At 39.0% G+C, this 11,291-nt stretch overlaps 1 pseudogene across 1 annotated transcript; it reads left to right on the forward strand.

Moving 5' to 3' along the window:
• Positions 1-1,706: 1,706 nt before the first annotated feature.
• On the forward strand, positions 1,707-8,527 carry LOC137721324 (putative O-methyltransferase 3; annotated as a pseudogene). Its single transcript, XR_015965098.1, has 3 exons — positions 1,707-1,986; positions 7,068-7,627; positions 8,016-8,527. The product of XR_015965098.1 is annotated as a putative O-methyltransferase 3 (transcript).
• Positions 8,528-11,291: the final 2,764 nt, after the last annotated feature.

The raw sequence follows: 11,291 nt of genomic DNA on the forward strand, positions 1-11,291 counted from the left end.
ATTTCTCTAATAATATTATTATATATTACTTGTCATTTGAGGATGATACTTAGCTACTCACACATAAAAAAAAAAAATTTCTTGTATCATTCATTTTTTAACCGTTATAGTCGGAATCGTTTATTTTCTTTACCATCTGCTAAAGGGGTAGGCACTTGAAACCGAAAACCAAAATTGAAACATGAACCAAACCGAATTGCAAAATGGAAAAACTATTTGGTTTCGGGTTTGAACATATAAAATCACACCGAAACCTTAAAATGAAATAAGTATTTAACTCAAACCAATATTAGATAATTTATATTGTAGGCTTTCTTTATTTTATTTTTTTCATTGTGTTTTGTTACTTTTTTAGGCTTTTTAAAGTTTATAACAACTAATGGAATTTATATTGTTTATGTTTCTGTATTGTATAGAGTTGGCTAACTTGAATTCAAGTATCGACTCTCTTACTCTTAATTCACAACCACAACAATAAGCTCCAACCAATCTCAGGCTTCTAGTTCACAAGGTTCAATAGATTCTTATCCAACAGTTTCACTTGCACAAAGACCAAGGTCTTCCTAGGTATTGCCTTCTCAAGCCCATTCACAAGCTCAAAGGCTTCCTAAACATTTGAAGAGTAAGTGTCGAAAAGGTTAAGGAAAGATGAAGGGTTGAATGATGCAAAGTAGCTACTTGAAAGTTTAAACACCAGACCTTTTTGTTGAATTGCATGAACAATTTATTTTCTTTGGTTGTACTACTATTGCCATAAGGCATTTTGATGTTGAAGTTTGTTTTAATTTTAGTTTTAGTATGGTAAACTTAACTTTTTTCAATTGGGTTTTACTAAAGTAATGCAATAAGGCATTTTGATGTCGAACTTTATTTCAAACTGAATTTTAGTATGGTGATCATGATATTTATTTATTTATTTCTTTTTGCCCAATTGGGTTATATTAATAGCTTAGTGCTTTTAGTTTGCAAATGGTTTGAAACCGAACAAAACCGCAACCTAATGGTTTGGTTCCATTTTGGTTCAAGCTTCAAAACCACACCAATCGCACCAAACCAAACCGTATCCCACCCTACTAAAGATCATTTATGGATAAGTTATTCAATTTAGAGACCCCTTCCCCTTCCATATGTGTCAAACAAACCAACGTAACAAATAATACCTCATGATGGACTATCAATTTGTTTGATTCATATGAATGACTAAAAACTTTCCAAATCGAATCATTTTTTTCTCAAGATAATCTGTAAAGGATAACAAAGAAATCAAACAGTGTACTTTAGCCATAGTTATCCATGAAAACATTACAATTGAGATTTCATAAAATCTTAGACATAATAGCTAAATTCGCAGTTTCCGTTTGGCACGATCTATACGAATCTATATATACAATCTTCATCCGTTCTCTTCCAAATCTTTAATCATCCCTTCCCCAACCCTTTTTTTTATTATTTTTATTATTTTATTATTTTATTATTATATATATATATATTATTATTATAATAAAATAGAATGCATGCTTAACCTGTGCATGGAAGATGAAACGTCAGTAGGCTCAGTACTTTGGGAACAGTGTCGAATATTATATATTTTTCTCATAATTTGTGTATGTGAGCTGTGCTATATAAACTGATCCAACCTATCCATTTTTTCACAATTAATATATCAAGAGAAGAATCAATCATAATATTCTCGAAGCTGTATACTTGATACTTACACACACATGGGTTTGAGTAATGGTGAAGTGGGTGCTATTAGCCATGAGGATCTTGGAGCTCAAGCACATGTTTGGAACCACATGTTCCAGTTCATAAACTCCATGTCACTCAAATGTGCAGTTCAACTAGGCATCCCAGACGTGATTCACAACCACGGCCAACCCATCTCTCTTTCCGAGCTCATCGCCGGGCTCAATGTCCACCCTTCGAAAGCTCATTTCATCTCACGCCTCATGCAAATCCTCGTTCACTCCGATTTCTTTGCGCAACATCTGTTGGTATTCACAAGAGTTTGCTAACTCAATACCAAAATATGTGGGTGATAAGTTTACAAACTCTATCACACCTCTCACTTTGCACTCTCAATAAAATTGGACAAGGAAAGAAATAGAGAAAGGAGGGAAGCAACAAGCTTTGGCAAAACACTTGGACTTTGATATATAAAAAAAGGTTTACAAACTGATGGAATAAGAAAGCTTACAAGCTTCTTCACAATTGGAAGTGGGATTCGGATGGGATAATTCTAAAGCCTAGCAAGGAGGCTTATTTATACAAGCAGAAAATGAATAAACAATAAGACAACACATGCAAACAGATCATGTGAACTTTGGACAGCTTGCACACAGCAGCTCACATCTCTGCTGTCTTTCAACACACTTTCAGCTAGCACATGGAGGAAACTTTAGTCTTTGTAGTTGCAGCATGTGTGGATACAACCTGTAAAGAAACTAGCAGCAACCTTTTACAGCCTGTTTTTATTTGAATTTCCAACACGCCCCCTCAAATCAAAACGCCTTCATGCCTAGCATTTCACGTAATAACCGGAATGATTCAACTGGTAGTGGCTTAGTGAAGATGTCAGCCACTTGTTCCTTTGTGTGACAATAGACAAGCTCAATTGTCTTTTGCTTCACATGATCCCTCAAAAAATGGAACCTAGTATCGATGTGCTTACTCCTTCCATGTTGGACTGGATTCCTAGCAAGCTTGATAGCTGAGATGTTATCCACATGAATCACAGTCGATTCCACTTGTGGATGACACACTGACTTCAACAGATTTCTTAACCAAATTGCCTCACACACGGTTGAGGCTACAGCAATGTACTCGGCTTCACACGATGACAAAGCAACAATTGATTGCTTCTTTGAAGTCCACGAGAAAGCTGTTGATCCTAGAAAAAACACATAGCCAGTTGTGCTTTTCCTTTCATCTTGGTCACCTCCCCAATCACTATCTGAATAACCAAATAATTTTGCATCTTCACCAAAATTATAAAACAGACCATAGTTTAGAGTACCTCTTATGTACCTCAAAATTCTCTTGGCGGCCAGCCAATGAGACTCCCTTGGTGTTTCCATGTATCGACTCACGAGTCCAACACCATAAACTATATCAGGTCTTGTGATTGTAAGGTACCTTAGGCTTCCAACCAAGCTTTTGTACACGGTTGAGTTTACAAACTCACCTTCTCCTTCCTTGGACAGCTTCAATCCAGTTGCAACTGGAGTGTTGACAATATTGCACTTGTCCATATTGAATTTCTCCAATATATCTCTCATGTACTTTTGTTGAGAGATGTAGATACCGTCATTTTCTTGCTTCACCTCTATGCCAAGAAAGTATGACATTAATCCATTGTCAGTCATCTCGAATTCACTGAACATGGATTGCTTGAACTCATAGAACATTGCTTCATTGTTTCCTGTAAACAACAAGTCATCTACATAGAGACAAATAATTAAGAACTCCCCTTTTTCACCGTTCTTCATGTAAACTGAATGCTCGTATGGACATTTCTGAAATCCATTTTGGTGAAGGTAGTTATCAATCCTTGAGTTCCAAGCTCGTGGTGCTTGCTTGAGGCCATACAAAGCCTTCTTCAAACGATACACCTTTTCTTCTTCTCTTTGTACTTGGAAGCCTTCCGGTTGTTCCACGTACACTTCTTCCTCAACAACTCCATTAAGGAAGGCTGACTTGACATCTAGTTGATAAATTTTCCATTTATGATGAGCGGCAAGAGAGATTAGTAATCTTACCGTGTCAAGTCTTGCAACTGGAGCATAGACTTCATCATAGTCCACTCCATACTTCTGTTTATAGCCCTTTGCTACAAGCCTTGATTTGTATCGATCCACACTTCCATCTGCAATGCGCTTGATCTTGTAAACCCACTTGACACCAATAGCCTTCTGATTTGGTGGGAGCTTTGTTAACTCCCAAGTGTCATTCTTCTCGATGGCATGGATCTCTTCTTCCATGGCTTTCTTCCAACAATCTTCTTCCACAGCTTCATTGAATGAGAGAGGCTCATGGTCTGCATAGAAGCAGAAAAAATTGGTTTCTTCTTCTTCTTGTCCATAAATCTCTGTGAGACTCCTTAACCTCACTGGAGTTGAGGAGCTGCTTTCTTCACTAGATGTCGGACCACTCCTTGCAGTTCTGTGCAATGGAGTTGTTGTGGTTGTTTGAGCAGGTTGTTGCTCAACAGGTGGTACAACTTCTGGTTCTTCAAAATCAGTGGAAACGATCTTCTCTTTACTGACTTCTTTGTTGTTCCACTTCCATGCCTCTTCCTCACTGAAGATGACATCTCTACTAACCACTAATTTGCCAGTTAGTAGGTTGTAGAGCTTGTATGCCTTGGACTCTTCACTATAGCCCACAAACACACACTTCTCACCTCTATCATCAAGTTTCCTCCTCTTGGCTTCTGGAACTTGAGCATATGTAACACACCCAAAAATTCTTAGGTGTGTAACATTCGGCTTGTATCCACTCCAAGCCTCTTGTGGTGTCATCCTCTTGAAACTCTTTGTTGGACATCGATTCAACAAATAAATCGAACAAGCTACAGCTTCTGCCCATAACTCTTTTGGCAAATTCTTCTCCTTAAGCATGGACCTTGTCATGTCAAGGATAGTTCGATTCTTTCTTTCGGCTATCCCATTTTGTTGTGGGGTATAGGCAGCAGTAAGTTGATGCCTAATTCCTTGCTCCTTACAGTATGCTTGGAAAGCATTGGAGGTGTACTCTCCACCTCTATCTGATCTCACAGCCACAAGCTTGTGGTTACTTTCAGCCTCTGTGAGTGCCTTGAACTCCTTGAAAATTTTTAGGGCAGCTGACTTCTCCTTGAGAAAATAGACCCAAGTCTTTCTACTGAAATCATCAATGAAGGTAATAAAATACCTATTACCTCCATAAGACATGGGATCCAATGGACCACATATATCTGTGTGCACCAACTGCAGTGGTGCCTTTGCTCTCCATGTATCACCAACAGGGAACGATAGTCGTGCTTGCTTGCCAAGCACACAACCTTCACATACTTGGCGTGTGGCTTTAATTTGGGGTAGACCACGAACCATTCCTCCACTTGACAGTAACTTTAGGCCATTGAAATGAAGATGGCCAAATCGAAGATGCCATTTCCATGACTCATCTTCCATTACACCGATGTTGCAGCTTCCAATCTTTGTGTTCAAATTCAACAGAAACATCCGGTTCTTTGACATTCGAACACGTGCAATAAGCTTTCTCCTTGCATTCCTGAGAGTGAGAAGCATGTTCTCCATATGTATAATGTACCCTTTCTGGAGCAGTTGACCAATGCTTAGAATGTTGCTCTTCATACCTGGTATGTAGTAGGTATCGGAGATGTATTCTTCTTTACCATCCTTCTGGATGATCTTGATCTTCCCTTTGCCTTCAACTGGCAACTTTGAGGAGTCACCAAGACTTACAGATCCATAGGCCCCATCTTTGAGTTCGGCAAAAAACTCATTCTTTCCACACATGTGATTGCTTGCACCAGAGTCCAAATACCAAACATCTTGTTGGCTACTGGAATCATGGTGTGCTAGCAAGACTGTAAGTTCTTCATCAGTATTTCCACTTGATTCTGCCATGTTGACATGCTCACCATTTTTATATGAACATTCATTGGCATAATGTCCATATTGCTTACAGTTGTGACACTGGATATACGCCTTTCCTCGAGTAGATCTCCACTCCTGAGACTGACCTCAATTTTGTGCATAGCCTCGACCTCTTCCTCGAGCTCGTCCTCGGCTACGGTTAGATGAACTCCCACGACGTGAGTTCCACTGCCCACGACCTCCATTTGGTTTGTCAATATTCAACTTTGACTCTAAAGCTTGCTCTAGCGTTGTGGGGTTTGCATTATTCTGAATGCGTTGCTCGTGAACTAAGAGGGATCCTAGTAGCTCCTCTGCGCTCATCACCTCCAAATCCTTGGATTCCTCAATGGCAGTCACCACATGCTCAAACTTAGATGTGAGTGACCGGAGTATCTTCTCCACAACTCGTACTTCATCGAGTCTCTCGCCATTTCTCCTCATCTGATTTACTATCACAATGAGCCTTGTGTGATAGTCGGAGATGCACTCCCCTTCATTCATATGAGCAGTTTCAAAATCTGCTCGAAGTGACTGTAACCTCACTTTCTTGACTCGATCTACTCCTTTGTAGATTGTACTAAGTGTATCCCATACTTGCTTGCTCGTTGTTGCTTCTGCAACCTTCTCGAACGTTGAATCTTCCAAACCCTGGTATAGAAGATATAGCGCCTTTTGGTCCTTCTTTCGTAAGTCCTTGAGAGTGTTCCTTTGATCCGCAGTATATACGGCTTCTTGCTCGGCAGTGGGTACAACATACCCACTACTGACAACTTCCCATAGCTCCTGTGATCCAAACAATGCTTTGAATTGGATGCATCATCTTTCATAATTTTCTTTCTTCAATGTGGGAACTTGGAGTTGCACTAAGTTGGACGCCATAACTGCTGCACCTGCCAGAATGGTATTCTAGCTCTGATACCAATTGTTGGTATTCACAAGAGTTTGCTAACTCAATACCAAAATATGTGGGTGATAAGTTTACAAACTCTATCACACCTCTCACTTTGCACTCTCAATAAAATTGGACAAGGAAAGAAATAGAGAAAGGAGGGAAGCAACAAGCTTTGGCAAAACACTTGGACTTTGATATATAAAAAAAGGTTTACAAACTGATGGAATAAGAAAACTTACAAGCTTCTTCACAATTGGAAGTGGGATTCGGATGGGATAATTCTAAAGCCTAGCAAGGAGGCTTATTTATACAAGCAGAAAATGAATAAACAATAAGACAACACATGCAAACAGATCATGTGAACTTTGGACAGCTTGCACACATCAGCTCACATCTCTGCTGTCTTTCAACACACTTTCAGCTAGCACATGGAGGAAACTTTAGTCTTTGTAGTTGCAGCATGTGTGGATACAACCTGTAAAGAAACTAGCAGCAACCTTTTACAGCCTGTTTTTATTTGAATTTCCAACAACATCATCATGTTCATCATGATCGTGACGATGCGGAGGAAGAAGTAGCTGTTGTGTTGTATAGCCTAACACCAGCTTCCGGGCTTTTTCTCAAAGACGGACCATGAAACATCACACCGTTTCTGCTCATGGTACTTGATCCGGTAATTACAGACCCATTTCACTCAATGAGTAATTGGTTACATATGAATTGTGGCGATGATCTAGTTCCATGTACACCATTTGAGGTGGCAAATGGAATGCCTTTTTGGGAATTGAGTGCCAAGAAACCGAGGTTTGGTGACTTGTTCAATGAAGCAATGGAGGCGGACTCCAAGCTTATCGCTGGGGTGGTGGTAGGAGAGTGTGGAGGAGTCTTTGAGGATTTGAAATCCCTGGTGGATGTTGGAGGGGGTACAGGAACAATGGCCAAGGCCATTGCCAATGCATTTCCCAACATCAACTGCACTGTGTTTGACCAACCACATGTGGTGGCTGACTTGGAAGGGATGGCCCACAATTTGGGATTTGTGGGAGGAGACATGTTTGAGGAAATACCTCCAGCCAATGCAATTCTGCTCAAGGTAATATATCTAACGCGCACAATTATTTATCTTAATCTTTGTTGTTCCATAACCAATTTCCTAATCAATACATTGTTGCTAGTAAACTATCTCATCCTTGGTTGTCTTTGGAATTTCTAGCTAGCTAGTTCAAATCAATTGTTAAAAGATCAAATTGTTACCTGTAAGAAGGTAGTGGATTATATTTAATCAGACACACAAAACTGACATATTTGCTAATACAATCTAATCAGGTGGAACCCCATAACAATGGGATCCTAATAGAGTATGTTCCAAATTTTGTGTGTATGCATTATTGATGTAGTTGTGTTTCTAGATCCTCTAGATTAATTTGGGTAAATGTTGTGACTAATTGAATATATGTGATTCATGATCTATATTTGTTTAGTGGATTCTGCATGATTGGAATGATGAAGAAAGCGTGCAGATATTGAAGAAATGTAGAGAAGCAATATTTCTGAACAAAAATGAGGGAAGGAAGAAGAAGATTATCATCATAGACATAGTTGTGGGGTATGGCGATAACAAGACGAAAATGGACAAGAAATCAATTGAAACCCAACTCATGTTCGATATGTTGATGATGTCCACCATCACTGGCAAAGAGCGTAGCGAATCAGAATGGGAGAAGATCTTTTTGGCTGCTGGATTCTCTCATTATAACATCACTCATATGCTCGGTTTGAGATCTCTTATTAAAGTTTACCCCTGAAATCAGATCATCATGCTAGACTGCTAGTACTGTATTATGTGTGGATTGTATTATGCAAATAAAGAATGCCCAGAAAGCAGCAGGGCGCCTTTTTTTCTACAGTAGAGTGTCTGCAACTATGATTCAACGATTGTTACTTCCGTTGTGGGTGCAAACTTTAGGTGATCAATGAATGTTAAGTTTTGATGCTTGAAAGGAGTTTCCCTGTTGAAGCTTTTCATAAACTTCATCTGATATGATCCTCTTACCGGATCCAGCAAGAAAAACAAGGACATTTCTCATTGTCATTAGCCAAATAGACAAAATTAATTTAACAAACTAATTTGCTCTGATAAATGTTCACAATTAATTGAAGTAAAATCAATATGAATCCCAATAACTAGTCAATTGTAGATAATTACAAACAAAACTAGCTTAGCGTAGCTAATTTCCCATATTACATTTGCTGACCAAACAAGCTATAAAATGCTCATCTTTCTCAAAAATTTTAAACATTGCGACTTGTACTGCTACTTCCTCCATTAGTACTAGTACTAGTAGTAGTCGGACTCCCTTTGCTACCGTCTTCCTCCAGAATATGATGGCCTCTCTTAACCAAGACAAGAGCTAGGGATTAGAAGAAACCACTTTTTAAAAATGCTTTTTTGTGTAGGTTTTTTCCTTGAGCTGGAAGAAATTTCCTTCGGCAAATAATTTCATTGTCTTATACTGCATTGCAAGTTTGCAACCCTTTTATCTCATTTTTGGTCCTAATTTATCATCATTTCTCAATTCAGATTCTTATAAAAAAATTTGGGCTTTCAGCAATTATGGTGTTAAGAAAGAAACATTTCACCCAAATGAAAAAGTTGACATCTTTTGGAATTTGATGCTAATAATAATTATGTATGTTTCCCATTAAGGGTTTTGAGTTGGAAGAGATGTTGATGGGTCATACAGCCGGTATATCTGAGCCTCAGTCATCCAAGGATTGGCTACTTCCTTATGCTGAATCATCTGAGTTAGATGATATTGACACTGCAGACTCTTCTGAGCAAATACTTTACACAGCCTTCTTCGAAGAGCTTGCAAGGAATATCGTTAAGTATGACACTGTTTTATGGCTTTCTATATCCCTATTGCTGGTTAGCTTGGGGAGTTGGCATCATCATGCTTTTATATCTGCCCTTTAAAAGATATGTTCTTCAGATGGACGTTTCCTCAAGAAAATTATATGTTATGCCAAGTGAAATAGTTTACAAGGTGCACGCCTTACTTGAATTCTTACCATGTTTCTAATTTTGTCTTTAAACTGAATGGAATTGTTCTATTTTCACATCTTTGCTTATACGAAAGAAAAACAATGCATCGGGGTAATTCTTCTTCTCTCTCTCGTCTTTTTTCCACAAAGGTTTCGAGGCCATCTTTCATACCCTTCTGGGGCATCACTACAATTGAGAAGCATGTGTTTGGGTTAATATTTGAACATTGAATTTAGATGAAGAAAAGCCCAAGAATACCTAATTGAAAGAGACTTGCCCGAAACCCCGCACCAAGCCTAGAAGCAAATTGAAGCCTTCTCAGCCAAAAAGCAAGCCACATGCTTACCATTGAAGTGACAAGTGATGGAGACTAACCTACTACCAGCCAAATAACACTTTTTAGTGGCATTACAAGTAAAAAGTTGATGACTCGCTACCCTTCAGATGCTTTCGGGCAAGAGCAAAGTCATAGCAGTCGGGCTAATTTGCTTATAAAAGGAGGAAGAGGCCCCATAGATAAGGACACTCAACCAATCAAACAAACAAACATACATACAAACTCTACTCTCAAGCCAGATTTGCATCCAAAAGCTGAAATCAACCCAGATTCAGTCATTTTTAGCGACAAGCTATCTCTTGTCTAGATTTCCTTAGAAAGCCTATCTTTCTCTAGTCTCTGCTACCTTCAACCATCGTAGTAACAATTCCCTCGGTAAACTTGTTTACCGTCCATCCCGTTTTAGCATATAAACCCCTGTTAACACAAAGACAAGTGACTGCAGGAAGTTCAACCTTGACAGACAAGGTGAAATCTTGCCCGAAGCTCTTTGTTTGTTTTCTGAATTTGTAGATCTATTACTTAATGCATTCTCCAATATGTATTCAAGTTATTTCCATTGGTTTTCTTACTTTAAGAGCCTCATTTGTATCTGGATCTAGTCAAATATGCCTTCATTAAAATCAATCAAGAACCAAGTAAATGACTTAGAGGGCTCTGGATTCCCTTCATTCGAATGTACAAGACTATGAACTAAAAGTTCTTGTTTACAAGGCAAGAAAAAGAACTTAATGTGGACTTAACCCATCCACGACAATCCTTTAATAACAAGAAGTTCGAGTAACTTGGGGTGCAAGTAATCGACTAAAAACACTCTTGTTATGCATCTGCTATACTGATATAGCAGTGGCACGCCTAGCAGTTAGTTAGTTTTGATTGCGAGTCTCAAGGCCTACACCTAAAGCCCCACAAAGGCACCTTTCAGAACTAACTTTGTCCTCTTCTTGTAGCACATCAACAAGCAAGAACCCGACTACACATCCAAAGTCCAATCCCTTGGGGAGCTGTGCTGAGGTCTGAGGATCCTTCTCCAAAGAAATCTTCGCCTGAACATAGTTTGAACATTCATAGTCTTGTATGCCAAGAAGAAGAAGGAAAGAGAAAACCTTCAGGTGGAACACAGAATACGGGCCACCCCAGTGTCTACCAAGATCGAGCATGACAAATCATCTAGATGATTTTCTTTCCCTCTAAGGACTAGCTATTCTAGAGATTTCGACTTTATCCGAGAAGTCAGGAGGAAATGTAACCAATGAAGATTTGCAAGCCACCATGGTACAAGTCCTGAAAAGTATGAAGAAGATCACTCTGGAAATTAGATGAGAAGTAAGAAGACTATGCTCCTTAACAGGGAATCTGCAAAGAAGATTAGAT

Source organism: Pyrus communis, chromosome 1, assembly GCF_041283825.1.
Source record: "Pyrus communis isolate YQ-2024b chromosome 1, ASM4128382v1, whole genome shotgun sequence".
Classification (NCBI taxonomy): Eukaryota; Viridiplantae; Streptophyta; class Magnoliopsida; order Rosales; family Rosaceae; genus Pyrus; species Pyrus communis.